The sequence below is a fragment of the Cryptomeria japonica genome, chromosome 3, assembly GCF_030272615.1.
Source record: "Cryptomeria japonica chromosome 3, Sugi_1.0, whole genome shotgun sequence".
Lineage (NCBI taxonomy): Eukaryota > Viridiplantae > Streptophyta > Pinopsida > Cupressales > Cupressaceae > Cryptomeria > Cryptomeria japonica.
Genome location: NC_081407.1, coordinates 66,123,771 through 66,144,147, shown reverse-complemented (window position 1 = coordinate 66,144,147; position 20,377 = coordinate 66,123,771).

Sequence of the window (20,377 nt, the reverse complement as noted above, 5' to 3'; positions counted from 1 at the left end):
GCAAAGCGGGATGATACCCTAGGTGCATTTTCTAAAATACCCAAAGGAGTTGCTTATGCTAAAGACCCTAGGATATACATACATTGTCATATTGAGGAACTTGGTGCTGATGAGATAATAAACATGTATAGGACTATAATTTGTGATGAAAATGGTAATGTGAAACTAGAACACAAGATAATTGAAACCCTAGGTTTTGTGGAAATACTTAGTATTCCTGATTTTCCCAAGGAAGTTGTAAGAATTGTGCTTAGCAGAGTTCATGGGGAATTCTTTTGGCTTGAATCCATCCATAAGATTACAAGAGAAGCAGTTAGGGTAGTGACTAGCTTACCTTCCACCGATAGTAGGTCTGATAAAACTAAAAAGGTTCCAAACAACCACTAATACATTTGGCCTAAAATTCTGACAGAGGTTTCCGACGGAGAAGGTATATTGTGATCAAATTTGATTTTTTTTTGAAAAAATGCCTGATTTCGTCAGAATTCTGATGATAATGCAACATTTGATTTCGACAGAGAAGGAATTGGCAATGACATTTGTTTTTTTATAGAAAAAGTGCCCGCGTTCATCGAAATTCTGACGACTGTGTGCATTACTTCAAAAAAAAAAAAAAAAAGACCAAGTCATTTAATAAATTCCGCATCTTCGTCCCATTGACCTCTACCATTACTTCATACCACCTCTTTGTCCCACCTATACCATTACAAAATCCTGCCTCTGCAGGGAACCAGCCATGGAATGAAGTGGTGTTGTAGGAGCAGCTATACCAGGATACTAGGCAATGGGAAACTTTCTAGCTTCATGGTAGGAATTTTGTTATGTTTTTGTGTTTGTCGTCTGTTTAGGGGCATTTTCAAGTCTGGGCATTATTTCATGTAATAAGGGCATGTTTTGGGCCCATTTGTAAGTCGTTTGGCATTTTCTTAGGGATGTATGGGTTTAGGATTTAAACCGATAACAAGGGAGAACAATCCAATGACAATGAAGGCCTACCCACACCCCCTGGTAACATTTCTCTCTAGTAAAGTTGTTTCTCATTTATTTAGCTTCCTTCCAAGCACTGATTGAACTACCCAATCTCTCCGATTAGTCTACTATTACCATCCAAATTAGTTAGGTATCAAGGATAGCCTCACCCCCAGTAACGAGGGAGAACAATCTAGTGGGGTAATGAAATAGAATTAAGTGGGGTTCCCTAAGAGCCTCCCTCCCTTCAACTAAATTTTTGAGAACCTAACTTCCTCAACTAGGGGTGAACTACCTCCATCCTTTGGACCAGCTTCAATCCCTCTTCCCCCAGATGGATTCCCCGGGATGGAGCGTAACAACTTTGGATTGATCCTTCGACCAGAAAAAAATCAGATGGAATAGATTCTTCCACCATAGAATAGTAGGGGGCTCGACATAACCCCTCTCTCCATTTATCATTGTTCTTGCAGACATGACTGTAGAAGCGGCCAACATCCATTTAGCTACTAAACCATCGATCAATTGATCATTTTTCTTGCAGACATGACTAGTGAAGTGACTAAAATCAATGACCCTAACCTACACCGCACTTTGATTGAAGGTTATCCTGGAATCTAAAGCAGTGAAAGTGAGCCTCCATCTAGAATGGGGAACCCCTGCAAGGAGAGGTGTTATTTATTCCTCGCTGCTTCCCTTCATCCGACAGAGGAAACAAAGAAAGCAACCTCAGTGATAGATCCATCTCATGATCCTATGGGCAACTACTACTATAGTTGTCCTTCACTGCTCTATGCTTCAAAATCTGCTACTCAAATTGAGGTAAATATGTACAATGGTTTCGGGGGCATCCTTGACTAGGGAATGATCAGTGGCTTGTTTGTTGGACCTTGATGGCACGGAGGACCCAAACTTTGAATACACAGCTGTTGCAGGAAGCAAAGTGGCTACTAAACTATCCATCAGTGAGTACCCACTACTTTCTAATTATGCGATTATACGTGTGCGATTTTCAGACTTTTACCACCTACACGTGATTGCTTTTTTGACCTTGTACTTTACCAACTATAGAATATGGGTTGTCTTTCAGACCAATCAACAAATTCACCTTTCTCTTTATCCTACTAATCTAGCCCAGGCATAGCTATATCTCGGCACACAAGTACTACACTGGGTTCCGCAGTCCTATACCCTTAAGTGATCCACACAGAAAACCCCACTATATTTACTACAAACTGGCACAAATCCCCCATCAATGCTTTCTTCTAGCACAAATAATTCCAAAACACATTCCCCATAGGTGGATTTTTATGGGCCACCATCACTACTTCTGGACGCAACAAGTCTTTCTATAGTTCCCGACTCGCAATGGGATCAGACACTTCTTATTCCCACCCCAACTCACCCAATCCATTTCTTTCCCACCTACCTGACCCAGATCATAGCATTTTAGGATGTGATCGATCGTATCCCCATCCCCTCCCTTGTGTTTGCTACTCATTGCTGGCCACAACCCTTCCCACCTTCCTTGCTTTCCTCCCATCTCTAATTGGTGGGCACGGAGGGGAGTTGATGTTGCTGATTAAGCCATTGATCCGGCACTAGCATATCTCATCTGGAACCACCTAACAAGTAGTATATTCATCTCCATACTCAGCTGAGAGACTAAATCCTTGTTTATAAGTATATAATGTTTAAACCTTCCAAGAGTTATTCTCGTCGATGAAGTAGGAGTAGGAAAGCTCTTATCTCCACGGTTGACTATTTGCTTGCCTCCCATATAGCTATAGTTGTGCCATCAACATCGTATTCCCTCCAAATTGATTGGGGACATGGGTTGGAGGAATTGAATAGTTGAGTAAATATGCCTCCTGCTTGCGTGTCTACCATGTGAAGTGGCCTGAACGTGGTGGAGTGCAGGCAAGAAGAATGTACATTATCATTCTCATGGTCATTTGCAGGAACGGGCCATAGGTAGAAGAAGAATGCACATGGTAGGGTAGAATCTCTATGTTCTTGCTGTGAGAGTGCGTATGAATGGGAGTTGTGTGGAATGAGTTCAGGATTGGAGATTGAAGTTTGATAGATTGCAGAGTTGTTGTGTCAGTCTGAATTTTCTGCTCAACAACACCATGTCATTCTAGTAGGTTCCCCTGTTCATTTTCCCTCACATCTCATTGTGTGTTTCAGTCCTCTTGAAGCCTCGCTATCAAGTGGTTCCTCCCATGCTAATTCTAGCAAAAGAATCCAGATCGATTACACGCTCAAGAAACTGTTGAACAATCCTACAATCATGTATTAATTAAACACTGCATTTTAAATAATGAACAATATAGTTAGCCTGAAACATATTAACACTACTTTCCATATTTAAAATATATCCTAATTAAGGAGAGGGTTGACCTAAACCTGCGTGATTGAGTGCCATTATGTAAAATATATCCTAATTATGGATGTTGGTATATATGGTTGTGATAGAAAATCCCTGCTGCAGAACCATGAGAGCACTGTGTAGTGATCGAGTGCTATTTTTGTCAGTGTTTTGGAAGGGAGCATAAGTGTACTGTTAGGAAGGTGGTATAAAATGGAAGCTAAGAGGTATAAGGTTATGAGTTGTGGGTTAGGATAAGATAGGGAGGTAAGTGATGAAAGATGTAATGGTGAAAGAGTAAGTTAGGATATGTTAGGGGTTTGGAAGGTAGGAAAGTGAATGGGGGGAGATAAATTAAGGATGCGAAGGATGGAATGGGGTTAGGTAGGTGAAGTAAAAGTAAGTGTGTATGAGGTTAAGGTTTAGGATAGGATGTAGGAAAGTGGAGGAGGTTAAGATAGGGGATATGAAAGGTAGATGGAAGGTAATAATGATAGGAAGTGAGGTAAAGGTTATGAGGTGTGGGTTAGAAAATAGGGTGTAGGAAATGGAAGGAAGGGTCATATCACTTTGAGATTTTTCACCAAGATGAGTAGCCTGAGTATGGACCTCAAATCTTACAAGCCATGAGGATCCACTTGTAGTAGAGGAGCATATACTTGCATCTTGTGAGCTTATTAGGAGTTCACCTTGAATTTGGGAAATACACATAGAGGAGATAGAATATTGATCAATACACATTAGCCTCATCATACATAAATACAAGAGGTATAGACTATAGAAAGCACATATCATGAGCCAAAGGATCATATTCAAGAGTTGCTTCATCTCCAATCCTCTACATTTTAAAGATCCACAAATGGGGTTGAGGTTAAGTCTTGGTTACTTAGCTTGGACTTATGCTTTGGGTTGCATCTATATGTGAGCAACTTAAAGGCATAATTTTCAATGCAGTTTTTGAGAGGACTTAATTCCACCTTGTGGTACTAGGAGGATAAAATGTACCAACTCACATTGGAAACCCTCTCCAGATACCATTTTGGAGTGCTTCAAAGTGTGTTCTATTTCAAAATATTTTTGACAGAGATGCATAGATGAGTTTCAAAATTTACATAATAAGGTTTCATAGTGGCTCAACATGAGAGTTAGTTTTTGGAGTTCTTGTAGTTTCTATATTACATTCAAGACAAGTTACTTGTCAATTATTTCATTACGGGTGGAAAGCCCAAAATTTCAGTTTTCCTACACATGGCCAATCCAAATGACTTTAGGGTTGCTATGGCAAAGTCTCTTATGGAAAAGGAGGTACATGGGAGGACACAAGAGGCATGAGAGAAGTTTGTAACCAGCTATGGCAAAGTCTCTCTTTTTAGGTATGAGAGACTATAGGGCTATCAAGCTAGGCCTTCTATGACTCGACAACCTTTTAGGGGAGAATCTAGTGTTTTTAGTAATTAGGATCTTCTAATTATGGTGGGGCCTAGCCAACATAGGGTTATATGAGAGGCACATGTTATGTATATGTTAGTATCAGATAGAGAGTGCCCACAAGGTTTTAGAGTAGGTGGACACCATCCTAGGATGTCAAAGTAGATAGTTGATATGTGGGTTTTTACTAGTTGATATGTGGGGACATCATTCTTTCACTTTTAGCTAGCTAAATTTTTCAAGAATTTTATCTCTAGATTTAATATTTCTTTTCTTGCATGAATCTATTAATTTTGAGAAAACAGATCTTTCCTTCATGAATTGATCCTAGTTTATCCCTTTAACCCTGATTAATTTATTTAGAGTGTTTAGTTCCATTTTAATCCTTTCTCTTACAATTAAATATTATTAAAAAATTATATTATTGTTCCAAATTTTGTGGATATTTAGGACTACAAAATTTTTACTAGAGCACGCATCTTGGTACTTCTTACTTTTAGAAGCTCACTCCTCTAATGTTTGATAAGATAGATATGAAAGATTGACCTTAAACTACATGTTTTTAAAGATGAAAGTGCATTCGGGGTTTAGATGATCTTCCATGACCAAGTCAAAGGAAAGTGATATAAACCTATTTTAAAAATTATATTATCATTATACTCAAGCCATTTGGAAAATATAAAAAAATATATCCAATCTCTTAACTATTTTTCTCAGACCTAGCATTTTGTTTGCCCATGTGAGTGCTCCATTCCTAGAACTAATAAATAAAGAGTGTATTCATGTAGATAAATGAATTAAAATCAATTTGTGATAGTAAACATTCACATAGCATGTATAATTAATTTATTTATGATGGACTTTTAAATATAATAAATGGTCTCCTATAGTTATCTCCTAAAGGTGGGGCAATTAGGTCCATATATGATTAAAATCAAAATAAATAGTTTGAAGATAATATTAGTTACCTAAAGGATATTCCACTTGATTATTTGGTATATCATAACTATTTTGACAAATTTTGAAACCATTAGAGGTACCTTTTGCTTCTATAGATGAGGCATTCATTCATGTTGAAGTTGTGATAGCTTATTTGCCTCTTTAAAGACAACAAATTATCCATACGAATTATCATATATACTTGTAACCTGCATCCCAAACCACCTATTTCACTCTTCTTCCTTTGTGTACCTCTTTTATTCTTCCATTACCTCTTTGCTTACCTAAATTCAATCCAAAACATAGTGTATATAGCATCAAAAAAATTCCATATTTGATTAATATTATCCACAACATATCGAAAAGACAAATACCACACTTACTGTGTCATCAACCAAAAATAATTTACTTACATATTCAAAGAGTTCAATAATAGAGAAACATCCATGCGGTGCTCTACACATATCCTCGAAGGTTCAAGAAATACTTATCCTCTATTGGTCCAAACTTTATACCACTTTCCATGCATGAAAATAATTGCAACCATACACAATTTCCCACCCAATAGATTCTCTCAAACTACATTACTATCTTAACATAGGGTCAAGGAAAAGCGGGCCAAAATAGGAATCCAAGTGTCTTAAAAGCCTTCAAGACCATAGTGGTGAGGATTTAATTTCTTTCTTTAGTGGTATCTTTCTCTAGATTAATTAGTTGGGGATTCTATTAGGACCTTTTCCTAATTGAAAAAAATATATAAAGATTACATCCCTAAATATTGCATTCATAATAGAATAAATTTCTGCAATATTGAGACTAAATTCATAATAGATTTATAGTGATGAATAAAGAAATATTTAAGATTCTCAAAAATATGATGTTTTCTTTCTCCCAACCGTCATTGGATATTGGGTGATCTTTGAGGCATTATGTCAAATAGTTCATGTGTCTTATCTAAGCTTACACATTTTGCATGCATGTGTACCTGGGTAGTTGCACTACAACATCTATACTCACTAATCACATTTGGTTGGAAGTTTCTAAATCCATTTCAAACACATTTTGTGCATATCCTACAATCATAGCATTCCATTAGATCGTGTTTCTTTGATGCATCTCACCAAATAGTTCATGTGCTTTCATGCCTATACTTTCACATTTTCCAAACATGTCAAACAGAGAATTTCCAACCATAAGCATCTGATATTAATTGCCCTTACCTTCTTCTTTCATGGAAGCCCATACTCTGTTCCAAAGCTCCCATTTTGGCACAGATAGAGAGTACGTTGGCAAATAAAACTGATCAAAATGGAAATCTATTTGTTGCATTGACTGCATTGTAAGGACGCTTATGTCTTTCATCGACGACATAAAGCAGGAAAGGACATGAGAATATCTCCTCGGGGAGGTATTCTATGACAACTGTGAGGTAGATGAGAGTTTCTTATGTCATTTGCTTTGTTCTATGCAGTCAAACGTGGGAACACTGTTTGAATTCAAATGCTAACGGTGATTGTCTTTTTAACGGAAACGGACAAGAAGGGACGTCAAGGGAAGGAATGGGCCCATAGCACACCTAAGCAGTCAAAACTTAGTGTGTGTTGTTTAAGGCTACCCCCTTAAGACATCATAATTGATTGGATCTTCACTCCTAAGACCTTCAAAAGTCTTTAATGGCTTCATTGAGTCCTTTGGTCTTTCAAATGCACCTGCACCAACTTGAATTCTCCTTCAATGTTTGATTGCTTGTTCACTTGGAATTGAATTGATTTTATAATTAAGAGATCACTTGAATTGTAGGTAGACCCCTTCAAATGACAGGGTAGGCTTCCTTTTATACCTAATATATGTCTTAAAAGCATTTTATCCCGATGGCTTTAAATTAAAGTACTTTCTCTTCTATCTGGTATTGGTGGAGTGAGGTTGCATTGCATCATCCTAGGATACATATTTCCATAGATACAACACAAGTTAAATGTATCCCAGGTCAATGCAAAGCAACCTCTGCTCCAGAGATCACCAGAAAATAGAGAAAGAACTTCAATTTAATGCCATCAGGATAAAAGGCTTTTAAGACAGATAAAATTTGAGTTTGATTGTCATCATTTACTTTGCCAAATTCTTCACACGTAACTCCTGAATCAATTTCCTACTCACAAGAATTTTATTAAGTCTCAAATATAGGGAAATAGAAGGCTTCAAATAGAAAACTTGTACATACAACTAAATCCATTGACTAATCAGAAGAACAAAATTAAGAAACAGTTTGATCATCTGAGAGATGTTGTAGACTTGCAACTCACCAACTACTTAGTTTTTGCGGGTAAGAATTTTTTTTGTTTTGGTTATGGTTGTTGTGTTTGTAGGGAGACATTTACAAATTTATATCTATTTTCACTATTTAATGGTTTATGGGTTTGTAATGGTAATTTAATGTTCTTTCATATTTTTTTATATATTCTTTATAATAGCCTATTATATTGATTTGTTCTATTATGGGTAATGGTGTGGGTCAGATGGATTTGTCGTCGGTGCATGAAAGCATTGAACGAGTTCTACTTTTAAAAATTACATGAAACATTTTTAATTTATTTGATTCAGTGTTATTTGCAAAAAATGATTATCAATGATGTTTCCTTTCTCCAAGAATTGTCTAGGATCTTTCTGTCAGATAATATGTAACATCGAATGACTAAATCTTTTCATTACAAATTCTTTTTTTATTTAATTATTATCTGAGCGTGAATTAAAATTTATATCTGTACGGAAGCATAACATACAAGCTGAAGAGTCATGTGCAAGCAAATTTCATAAAAGAAAGCAAGCAGGCATTATCTTGAATGACATGGAAACAAGCTCATCAGTTGCCTAGAAGAGAGCAACTGGAGAAAAGCAGAGGAAAGTGTTAAAGGGTGATAAATAGATAGAGAGTATGCAATACAAACAAACAATGTTTGGAGTGTGTGATGTGACGTCTCTAATTTATGTCTGGAGGGACTAACTAGTTTTGAAGTTCCTATGAAACGTATTGGGCCACGCTTGGAGGAAATCAATGTGCTCATGAAAGGAGCACCTTTTTTCTATTATGACAATGATGCTTTTGCATTGAAGGATATTTGGAAGTCAATATCCAAAAATTTCTATAGTGTGGAACCAGAGTTGGCTAACTCGAAGTAATTTTTAGCTTTCAGAAGACCAAGAGGTTATGTACACAATCTCCCAATATAAGGGCAATTTCAAGCATTTCCTCTCCCCCCCATGACTATTCAGGAAGCACTTCATCAGACAAAGGACTATTGGCCTCCATGGGATCAAAGAAAAAAATTGAAGCATAGACTCTAGATGATATGGTGGTGTCCTTCATGAAGAACTCTGCACTATAATTGAAAATTCACAAGGGAAACTAAAAGATAGTGAAGAGAAATACAATCTTGAAAAGTGGGAAGAATGGATCTTGGTTTGGGTGGGGCCAAGTCAGGTGGCTCCTCTAGAGGTTGACGAGATAAAAATCATATTAGGATTTGAAAAAGATCACACTCGTGGAACTTCGTGTGCGAGTGATCGATTGCGGTATTTGGGTAATGCATTCCAAATAGATACAGTTGCATTCCAAATGGGTAATGTCTTGATTAAAGACTTTAATCCTGATGGAATGCAACCGCATCTATTTGGAATGCATTACCCAAACACCGCAATCGATCACTCGCACACGAAGTTCCATGAGTGTGATCTTTTTCAAATCCTAATATGATTTCTATCTCGTCAACCTCTAGAGGAGCCACCTAACTTGGCCCCACCCAAACCAAGATCCATTCTTCCCACTTTTCAAGATTGTATTTCTCTTCACTATCTTGTAGTTTCCCTCATGAATTTTCAATTATAGTGCAGAGTTCTTCACAAAGGACACCACCACATCGTCTAGAGTCTATGCTTCAATTTTTTTCTTTGATCCCATGGAGGCCAATAGTCCTTTGTTTGAGGAAGTGCTTCCTGAATAGTCATGGAGAGGAGAGGTAATGCTTGAAATCTCCCTTCTATTGGGAGATTGTGTACATAACCTCTTGGTCTTCTGAAAGCTAAAAATTACTTCGAGTCCGCCAACTCTGGTTCCACACTATAGAAATTTTTGGATATTGACTTCCAAATATCCTTTAGTGCAAAAGCATCATTCTCATAATAGAAAAAAGGTGCTCCTTGCATGAACACATTGATTTCCTCCAAAGCGTGGCCCAATAGGTTTTGCAGGAACTCCAAAACCAGTTAGTCCCTCCAGACATAAATTAGAGACGTCACATCACACACTCCAGACATTGTTTGTTTGTATTGTGCACTCTCTATCTATTTATCACCCTTTAACACTTTCCTATGCTTTTCTCCAATTTCTCTCTTCTAGGCAGCTGATGAGCTTGTTTCCATGTCATTCAAGATAATGCCTGCTTGCTTTCTTTTATGAAATTTGCTTGCACATGACTCTTCAGCTTGTATGTTTTGCTTCCACATAGATATAAATTTTAATTCATGCTCAGATAATAATTAAACAAAATAAGCATTTGTAAAGAAAAGATTTAGTCATTCGATATTACATATTATCTGATGGAAGGATCCTAGACAATTCTTGGAGAAAGGAAACATCATTGATAATCATTTTTTGCAAATAACACTTAATCAAATAAATAATAAATGTTTAATGCAATTTTTAAAACTAGAACTCGTTCAATGCTTTCATTCACTGATGGCAAAGCCGTTTGACCCACATCATCTCTCATCATTTGAAATTGTGAAGATAACTAATGAAATGTCTGACAAGGATGTTGTATATCTGACATCACTTCCATGTCGGATGGTCATCGAGGAGCAATCATAACATCCATCGGAAATCCGATGGAAATCCACCAATATTTGTGGTGAGGGGTGCAAATATAGCCACCATCGGAGGAGCTTATAACATTGTCGGACTACCGATGCAAAGGGCATTGTCGCGAAGCCCGATGATGAGTTTTTGATGGTAAAGTTAGTCGGAAGTCCGATGTTTGGTCGTCGCAAATCCGACAATTAGCCATCGGAAATTAGGCCCAAATGTACTAGTGAACACTGCGATGACCCTAACCGGTGCAACCCATGACCGCAGATCCTTGAGAGTTAATGATGTCAAAGATATAAATATTAGATTCATTAGCATGATACTAGGATACAAGACTACACATGCTAATAGATTAAACTCTATTTCTAGTTTATGTATCAAGAGTGCTTATGACATGGTGAACAGTAACACTGAGATTGACATATGTGAATGGCTAAAGGATGAATTTGATAACTCAATGATGAAAGAATAGTACCAAAACGGTACTGAGAGGGGGGGGGGTGAATCAGTATAGACAAAAACACACTCTTAAACCATTTTGTTAGTAGACATTGTGCATTGACAAACAAATTGTAACACCGGTCCTTAAACATAGTACAACTGGCAAAACCTAGAATAACTAAGACAAGCATAAACTGGTTGACACTTATCTTCTCATATAATCTAACACTTCATTTCTATTTCACCCTAATGCATGAACAGGTATTCTACCATCAAAGATATACATATGAGCAACTAGATCAACATGATTCACCGCTTGACAAAAAACAACATAACATCACATGAAGAAGACATCACACATGACACACATATTTTTCATGTGGAAACCCAACTAGGAAAAACCACGGTGGGGATGAATACCCACAAGCTTGTTTTTGAACTCTTTAGAAGTCCGCTCTATTAGGAGCCTTGTCTGGTTAAAGACTAATACAATAGGTTTTGTTAGGAACCGATCCTGTTAGGGATCACTCGATTAAGGGTTAAACCCTGTTAAAGGTTACCTTGTTAGAGGATTTCAAGAAATCAATGGTTTTGAGTCACCCTGTTATAGGATTTACAACAAGTTGGTTAAGGCTACCCTATTAAGGGATTTCTCAACTATTGAGGTGATTAGAGATCAATAGGTATTACAATGATCTGGTAATAGCACTCAATGCCAATGTAGATCTGCTTAAGCTCCTCTTCACCTTCTGCATTTACACTCTGTAAGTATCACTTCTCTCCTCTGGTCTGGCAAGAATCAAGTATCTCTTCTCTTGGATACACACACACAAATTTTACCAACAACCCTAGAAAGAATCACAACATCGACCTTATAGGAAAACAGATAGGTCGGTAGCATAAACCCTAAACCCTAAACCTGTTAGGTTAAGGAATTCAAACGGTTCAATCCTGACCATTGAGCACACTGCATTAAATGCACTGGTCTTGATCCAATCTCAAGACATTCTCCATCATTCATTTTCCACCGATTTCATAGCGGCTGATAACCCATCACACGTTATCACCATTTATAGACTTCCCACATTACCGAGGTAGATAGGAACAATCTCCTTCATGCAAGATCCTTCACATGCACAAGGCTGGCATGGCAACATGATCTGTTCTTCATTACAATGCTAACTCATCACACAAAGTCACCGGTTGAGCCACACAGGCTTGAAGCACTTCAACCAGAAACCCTGAAGATGAGACTACCAACTAGTAGTCATACAACGCTTCCATGTGTTGGTTCCCATAACCATATGCTGGTTCATCTTGAACAAACACACCGCTTCACTTTGGCACAGATGTTGGTTCACAGTGTTATACCTATAGATAGGAAATGTGGAAATCATCAAAGCAATGTTAACATTAGCCTAGTTCAATCACGAAAACTAAATTGCAATGATAACAATCCTAAGAACATTAAATGAAAACATGAAAACAAGACATTCAAAACGAAATCTAAGCAAACCAAATGCAGATGTCTCCTTCATGTGGCTCCATTGTCCTTCTTTCTCCTTCAAATTACTTTGTTTTGTGGATCTCACCTTCAAGTGCATAAGTATAATATGAAAGCAAAATTGACAAGACAAGATGACACCATAAGGGTACTAGAAGCGTGATTGATTCGACCAGGGGGGTTTGATTCGAAAAAGTGATTAATTGGGATTGAAGAAATTCATCCAATTTATAGACAAATTGGAGAAAAGACAAGATTAGCATGAATTTGATTCGAATGGAAATTTCAAATCAAGAATGACAAATATGACAAATTGACACTTTCTATGCGAAATTGATTGATTGACAATTATGACAAATTGCTATGTCAAAATTGATTGATTGACAAATATGACAAATTATGACAAATTTTCTATGTCATTCCCATGAAATTAGGAGAAATATAGGAGAAAATTGAAAATTAGATGAATTAGACATTAGGAAATTAGAAAATTGATGAAAATTAGAAAATTAGGAATTAGGAGAAATTAGTAAATTGGAAAATTAGGTAAATTAATTAATAATTTTTCATTCATTAATTAATTCACAAAGAGGGAGGAATTAGTTATCCAATTAAATAAATATTTAATTGTGACAAGAAGACTTAGGATAAATAAACTATTTAACCTAGAGGGAGAAATGACAAACAAGGTTAAATGAATAAATCATGAAACCCTAGAAGATGAATTAGAAATACAAGGATGACAATTAGGTCTTGACAAAAGACAATTGATGTCGATTTGATCATGATTCTGATTAACGAAGGACCAATGCTGATAAATGATTTGATTGATAAATGCGCCAATTGACAAGGAACAATGACTAATTGATCCAAATGTACATGATTGAGAAAGATGATGATCGATGTCAAATCGATCAAAAAATGACAAAAATGACAACGATCGATGACAAAATAGATTGCAAAATGACAAGATTGAAAATGACCACGATCGATGACAAATTGATCGCAAGATGACAAGATTGAAAATGGCAATGATTGATGACAAATCGATCGCATGATGATAAGATTTGAAAACGACAACGATCAATGACAAATTGATCGCAAGATGATAAGATTTGATAACAGGACAAAAACCTAATTCCATCATCGATTAGGATTGATGATGCCAAATGAGAACGCACATTGATGCAACAGGATAAAATCGACCAAAATCATGACTGAAGATTGTTATTGACAAGACCAAATTCGAAAGTGAGACAAATGAAGAATGCAAAAGAAGGACTCGAAGCTCGCAAATGATAAAGACCAAGTATGCAACATAGAAGAAATGTTAATGTGACGCAAAAACCCTAAAATAAGGCAATGTACAAATGTTAAAGTATGACTCCGCAAGCGTTGACCATTTTTAGACGTCTACAATACCAGTTCTCACATATGCCGGTTCTCACCTCTTCAGCATATTGACATCAATGACAACATACAATGTCATTATTTCCTCATACCGATTCACATAATGCCAACAATCTCCCCCTTTGGCATTGATGGCAATATACAAAGATATCTCTCCACTTCACATCTTCTCCCCCAATTTCTACAGATATCTTCTCCACTTCACATCTTCTCCCCCTTTGACAACAATGCCAAAGTGGAGGCACAAGCTTCCCTGTTCCATTATACTACTCCCCCTGAGGAGTAGCATCCTTCAACACATCAATCCTAAAGAAAAATTTAACTGTGCAATACATGACTGATGTGGAGCATATACTTTTAGTTTACCTCCTGAAGGGGCAACACCCCTAATTCACCTCTTAAGTACATAAATGTAGCCTTCGAGAGAGGCTTGGTGAATATGACTGCTAACTGCTCCTTATTGGAAACATGTTCCAGTGCAATCTCTTTGTTTTGAACCTTTTCCCTCAAGAAATGATACTTAAGCTCAAAGTTTTTGGTTCTAGAATGTAAAACCGGATTCTTGGAGATATTAATTGTACTAGTATTGTCACAAAATATACTTACTGGTTCAGATATAAGAACTTTGAAGCCATTTAATACATGCTTCATCCAAATTCTTTGAGTGCAGTTCATGAAAGTTGCAACATACTCTATTTCCACTATAGACTGAGAGATACAACTCTACTTCTTACTCATCCATGAAACCAGTCTACCACCAACAAAGAATGCACCACTGATTGTGCTTTTCTGATCATCTACATTACCTTCCCAATCAGCATCTGTGTATACTTTCAAGTTGAAGTCCTTGCTATATGGATACCACAATCCATAGTCAACAGTTCCCTTCAGGTACCTAAGAATCTGCTTGATTGCAATCAAGTGGGATTCTCTTGGACTTTTCTGAAATCTTGCAGTAATGCCAACTGCATGTGCAATATCCGGTCTGCTATGCACTACATAATGCAACTTACCAATCATAGATCGATATTCCTTCTCATCAACAAATGTTGAGTCATCCTCTTTGGATAGTTTACAACTGGTTACCATCGGTGTACCAACTGGTTTGCTATCTTACATGCCAAAGGTCTTCAACACCTCTTTGACATACTTGGACTGAGTGATAAAGATTCCATCTTTCATCTGCTGGATCTGTAGTCCAATGAAGAATTTAATCTCCCCTATGAGTGACATCTCAAACTCTTTCTTCATCTCATCTACAAACTCATGGCTCATCTTGTCATCTCCACCAAAGATAATGTCATCAACAAATACCTCACAAATCAGGATCTGATCTCCTTCAGACTTCAAGTAGATATTGCTATCTTCACTTGTTCTCTCAAATCCAATCTTCACAAGATGGGAATGCAGACATTCATACCATTCTCTAGGTGCCTGCTTTAGACCATATAAGGCTTTATGTAGCCTACACACCATGTCATTGTCTTCAGATAGGGAAAACCCATCTGGTTCCTCTATGTACACCTCCTCTTCAAGTACACCATTTAGGAATGAAGATTTTACATCCATTTGATATACTTTGAAACCTTTAAAGGTTGCATATGCAAGAAGCATATGAACTCCTTCCAATCTGGCTACAGGAGTTAAGGTTTCTCTGTAGTCTTCTCCTTCTTCTTGAGCATATCCTTTGCACGCCAATTTGGCTTTGTTCCTAATCACTGTGCCATCCTCATTCAGCTTATTTCTAAAGACCCATTTGGTACCAATGACATTTTTATGCTCTGGTCTGGGTACCAAAGACCATGTACCATTTTTCTCTATCTATTCAAGTTCCACTTCCATTGCCTTGATCCAGTCTTCATCTTTATGTGCCTCTTTGAATGTTTTAGGCTCGAATTTAGAGATCATACATGAGTTTTCTCTGACTTTTCTTCTTGTAAGGATTCCTGCATCCTTATCACCTATGATTTGCTTAGGATCATGATTCAGCTTGACATACCAAGGAATGGTCTTGATGGATTCCTCTTGCTTGTCTTCTTCATCCTCATCTCCATCAGTATTAGCATCTACATCTACCGGTGTAGGAACACTATTACTGGTACTTGGCTGACTGACAACCGGTTCCTAGAAGGTTACAGCCGGTTCATTTACCGCTTGCTTACTATCGGTTTCCTCCCTTTTCTCAGAGGTTTCATCAACTCTTACATTGATGCTTTCCATGATTCTTTGAGTCCTATTATTGAAACAATTGAGAGCTTTGCTCTTGGTGGAATATCCTAAGAATATTCCCTCATCACATTTTGCATCAAATTTGCTCTGGTGTTCGCTCCTCTTGATGTAACATTTGCTACCAAACACTCTAAAGTAGCTAACCACAGGTGTCTTACCGGTCCAATACTCATAAGGAGTTTTATCCTTACCTTTCTTGATGAGTACCCTGTTCATTGTATAGACTGTAGTGCTCTTCTCTCCAAAAGGTGTGAGCTACCTTTCCTTGAATCAACATGGTTCTAGCTACTTCAACCACAATTTGGTTATTCCTCTTTGCTAGGCCATTCTGTTGTGGAGTCTGGGGGGCAAACAAATGCCTCTTGATGCCATTTTCTTCATAGTACTTGTTGAATTCACTGGAAGTGAATTCCCCTCCTTGATCAGTTCTCAGGCACTTGATCCTTTTACCGCTTTCCTTCTCCACTAATGCTCTGAAGGCTTTGAACTTTACAAAAGCTTCAGACTTATCTTTCAAGAATGTGACCCACATCATTCTTGAGCAGTCATCAGTGAGAATCATGAAGTACCTATCACCCTACACACTTCTAGTTTTCATAGGACCACACAAATCAGTATGCACAAGATCAAGCAACTTGTCAGTAGTGAAAGATTTACCTTTGAAGGTTGAGGAAAAAATTTTCCCCAATTGACACTCTCTGCACAAGGTATTATCCGGTTTGCTTAGCACTGGCAACCCTCTAATTGCCTTGATCTTACTAGCCTTCACAATGTTATCAAAGTTTACATGGCAGAGTCTCCTATGCCATATCCAGCTATCATCAAATTTAGCCATAAGACATGTACTTATATTTGCATTCAGCTGAAATAGGTTACCTTTGGTCTTCATGCCGGTGGCCACCAATTCACCATTCTTTCCTTTGATTCTGCACACTCCATTCTTGAATTCCAGAGTGAGGCCACTATCATTTAGCTGAGCAACACTTAGAAGGTTATGTCTGAGACCATCAACCCAGTACACATTGTTAGCACTACTCTTTCCATTCAAAGAGATAGACCCTCTACCTTTGACCAGGCATGGTGCATCATTACCAAAGTGAACCACACCACCATCATACTCTTCCAAGGATAGAAACTTGCTCTGATCACTAGTCATATGGTGAGAATAGCCACTGTCAATGATCCACTCATTGGAATTATCAAACTGGGAGACAAGAGCCTTTTTGTCTGACAAATCTTCCTTGACAGCAACAAACACAATATCTTCATTTTCTTCATCCTCTGATTTCTCATCTGTGACGCCTTCATCAACTGCCACAAAATAGTTTCTTCGGTTTACTCCTTTGAATTTCTTGAACCTTTTTGGTTTGTCCTTGTTGTCGCCATTAGGACAGTTTATAGCAATATGTCCTATCCGGTTATAAGAAAAGCATTTCAAAGGAAGCTTACCTCTGTATTTTTCGGTTCCTTTAGGAAGTTTCCTGGCAAGGAGAGCTTCAAATGCCATAAAAATCTCTTGATCATCCATTTCTCTGCTCTGTCTTGGTTCACCACTAGTGCTAGCTTCTTTTCCTTTTCTGGATGGTACAACAAAAGCTTTAAAAGCTGATTTAGTCTTTTGAACACTGCCATCAAAACTATTTAGTTCATAGGTTGTCAACTTTGCAATGATGGAGTCTAGGGATACCTTAGTCTTGTCTATTGATCTCAGCTCCTGAATAGCAGCAACCCTTATTGCATAGACTAGCAATAGGTATCTTAGGACTTTGCTTACCACAATGGAATCTTCTATTTTACCACTTGCACTCTTGATATCTCCAACAATGGTTTTGATTCTTATTCCATACTGTTGAATGGTCTCACCTTCAACCATCCACATGTCTTCAAACTTCCCTCTAAGGCTTTCTTCCTTAGCCTATTTTACATGCTCATCACCACCATAGATATTTTCAAGAGTATCCCATACCTCTTTGGGATTTACCATATCTTGGACATCAATAAACTCAATGTCAGATAAACTACTAATTAGGGCTTCCATGACTTGCCCATCTCCTACATCTCTCTCTTTTGGTCATCAGTGAGAGTACTGGTAGGGGCAACATAGGCATTCTCAACATAGCTCCAATGTTGAGCACCCATGCTTCTGATGTATATCTTCATTCTGTCTTTCCATATACTTAAATTTTCTCTGTTAAACTTTGGACCTTCCCTCTTCATCATTAGACTAGGATCTTTACCTCAAGTGGTTAAGCTAATAACACAAAGGACTTGGAGGATGCTCTGATACCAATTGATAACTCAATGATGAAATAATAGTACCAAACTGGTACTGAGAGGGGGGGTGAATCAGTACAGACAAAAACACACTCTTAAACCAGTTTGTCAGCATACACTATGCATTGACAGACAAATAGTAACACCGGTCCTTAAATAGAGTACAACTGGCAAAACCCAGAATAACTGAGACAAGCATAAACTGGTTGACACTTATCTTCTCATATAATCTAACACTTCATTTCTATTTCACCCTAATGCATGAACAGGTAATCTGTAATGCCCCGCCAGGAAACCCCTAAGGGTTTAAGTTAAAAACACTCAAATAGAGTGTAAATATTTTTTCTTTTTTTAATAATAATTAAGAGCATTAATAATAAGTTACAACATTAAGATAATTAGGAGTCATCTAAAACTTAGATACCACAGCAGAAGGCTAAACGAACCTAAGGAGTTTCCCAACGCGATTACGTAACCTTATTCCCAACTCAACTCGCGTCAATTGATCCAATAAGCTGGATAACTTAATTACGAGATAATGCATTCGACATGGTCATATGTATGTTCAATGAATTGACGTATTAGAATTTTAGGAAGCATTCATTTACTTGGGGTGGTTAGGAGGCCATCGTGAGGTTATTTACTCAATGCACATTAACACCTAATTATTTAAAGAGGCCTTCCTTAAGGTTCAATGCGATTAATATACAAAGTTCATTCATTTGGTTTTAAGATAACCACCCACATTTGATATCTTTCTTAAATATTAAAAGTATGGTTAATAAGATGATATTCGTTCATTAAGGATTAAACTTCCATTAGTAGAGTGAGGTCCCTTCATTTGAATTCAAGCATAACCAACTAATGAGTCGTAGTTTCTTTATGGAGGATAGAATGCAAGTAGCCATAGAGTTCATTCATTGAAGTTTTAATATTGCTAATAAATGGACTAATTTCGTTAAGGTGAAAAGGTATTAGGAACACATGAGTTCATCCTTTTAAATTAAAATATAGTTAGCAAGATGATATTCATTATTACAGGATTAAAACATAAGTACATAGTGGCGTTCTTCCATTAGGATTAGAATATAACTAACTTAATGTGTGTCACTCTTTTTAGTTAAAATAAAGATAATATGAAGGGATACATTTGCTAAGCTTAAGATATAAACAACTAAATGAATCCTTCCCTTTTCAGTTCAATTTTAGCAATCATAAAGAGATTTATTTATTTGGGGTTATGATATGGTTAACTAGTTGAGGTCACCCAATTATCAAGTTAATTTGGTAAGGATTATTTGTTAAGATTAAAACATAAATAAATAAACAAATTCATCCAATATAGTGAAGTATGATTAACATGGCGATACTCATTTAAGAAGACAAAAAGTAAATACCTTTATGGTGTTCATCCTTTAGATTTCACATTTAGAAATTATGACATTAATTCTAACTTTGTTATACATACACATTCGATTCATTTACCAACTTATATCAAGCTAAAACAATAAAGGCATCCTAATGAGATTCTTTCCACCATTATTTCCTTTAATTAACATAAACCAAATTATTTACCATAATCATACTTACAATGTTTTATGAACCTGATTACTGCATTTATCAAGATGAATAATTTTATGCACTCTGATTTAAACTCATTAAATTTCCACCATACACTTATACAAGATAACAACCATACATGATAATTAAAGCATGAAACAAAGGAGGCTAAACACATCGCATAACACAGATATGATCTCGGAGTTCACCCCTAAAGGGCTACATCTCCAGGTCTGCTCAACTGCAAGACCCCTCTGGCATTTAATATAGTTAGGAATACATAATTACATGTCTTTTACATCTTTGCCACTTAGGCGAACACAACCAATATACAAATGACCACTTTGGACCATAAATCCTAATTGACTTCCACGTAGAGGCAGAACCAACT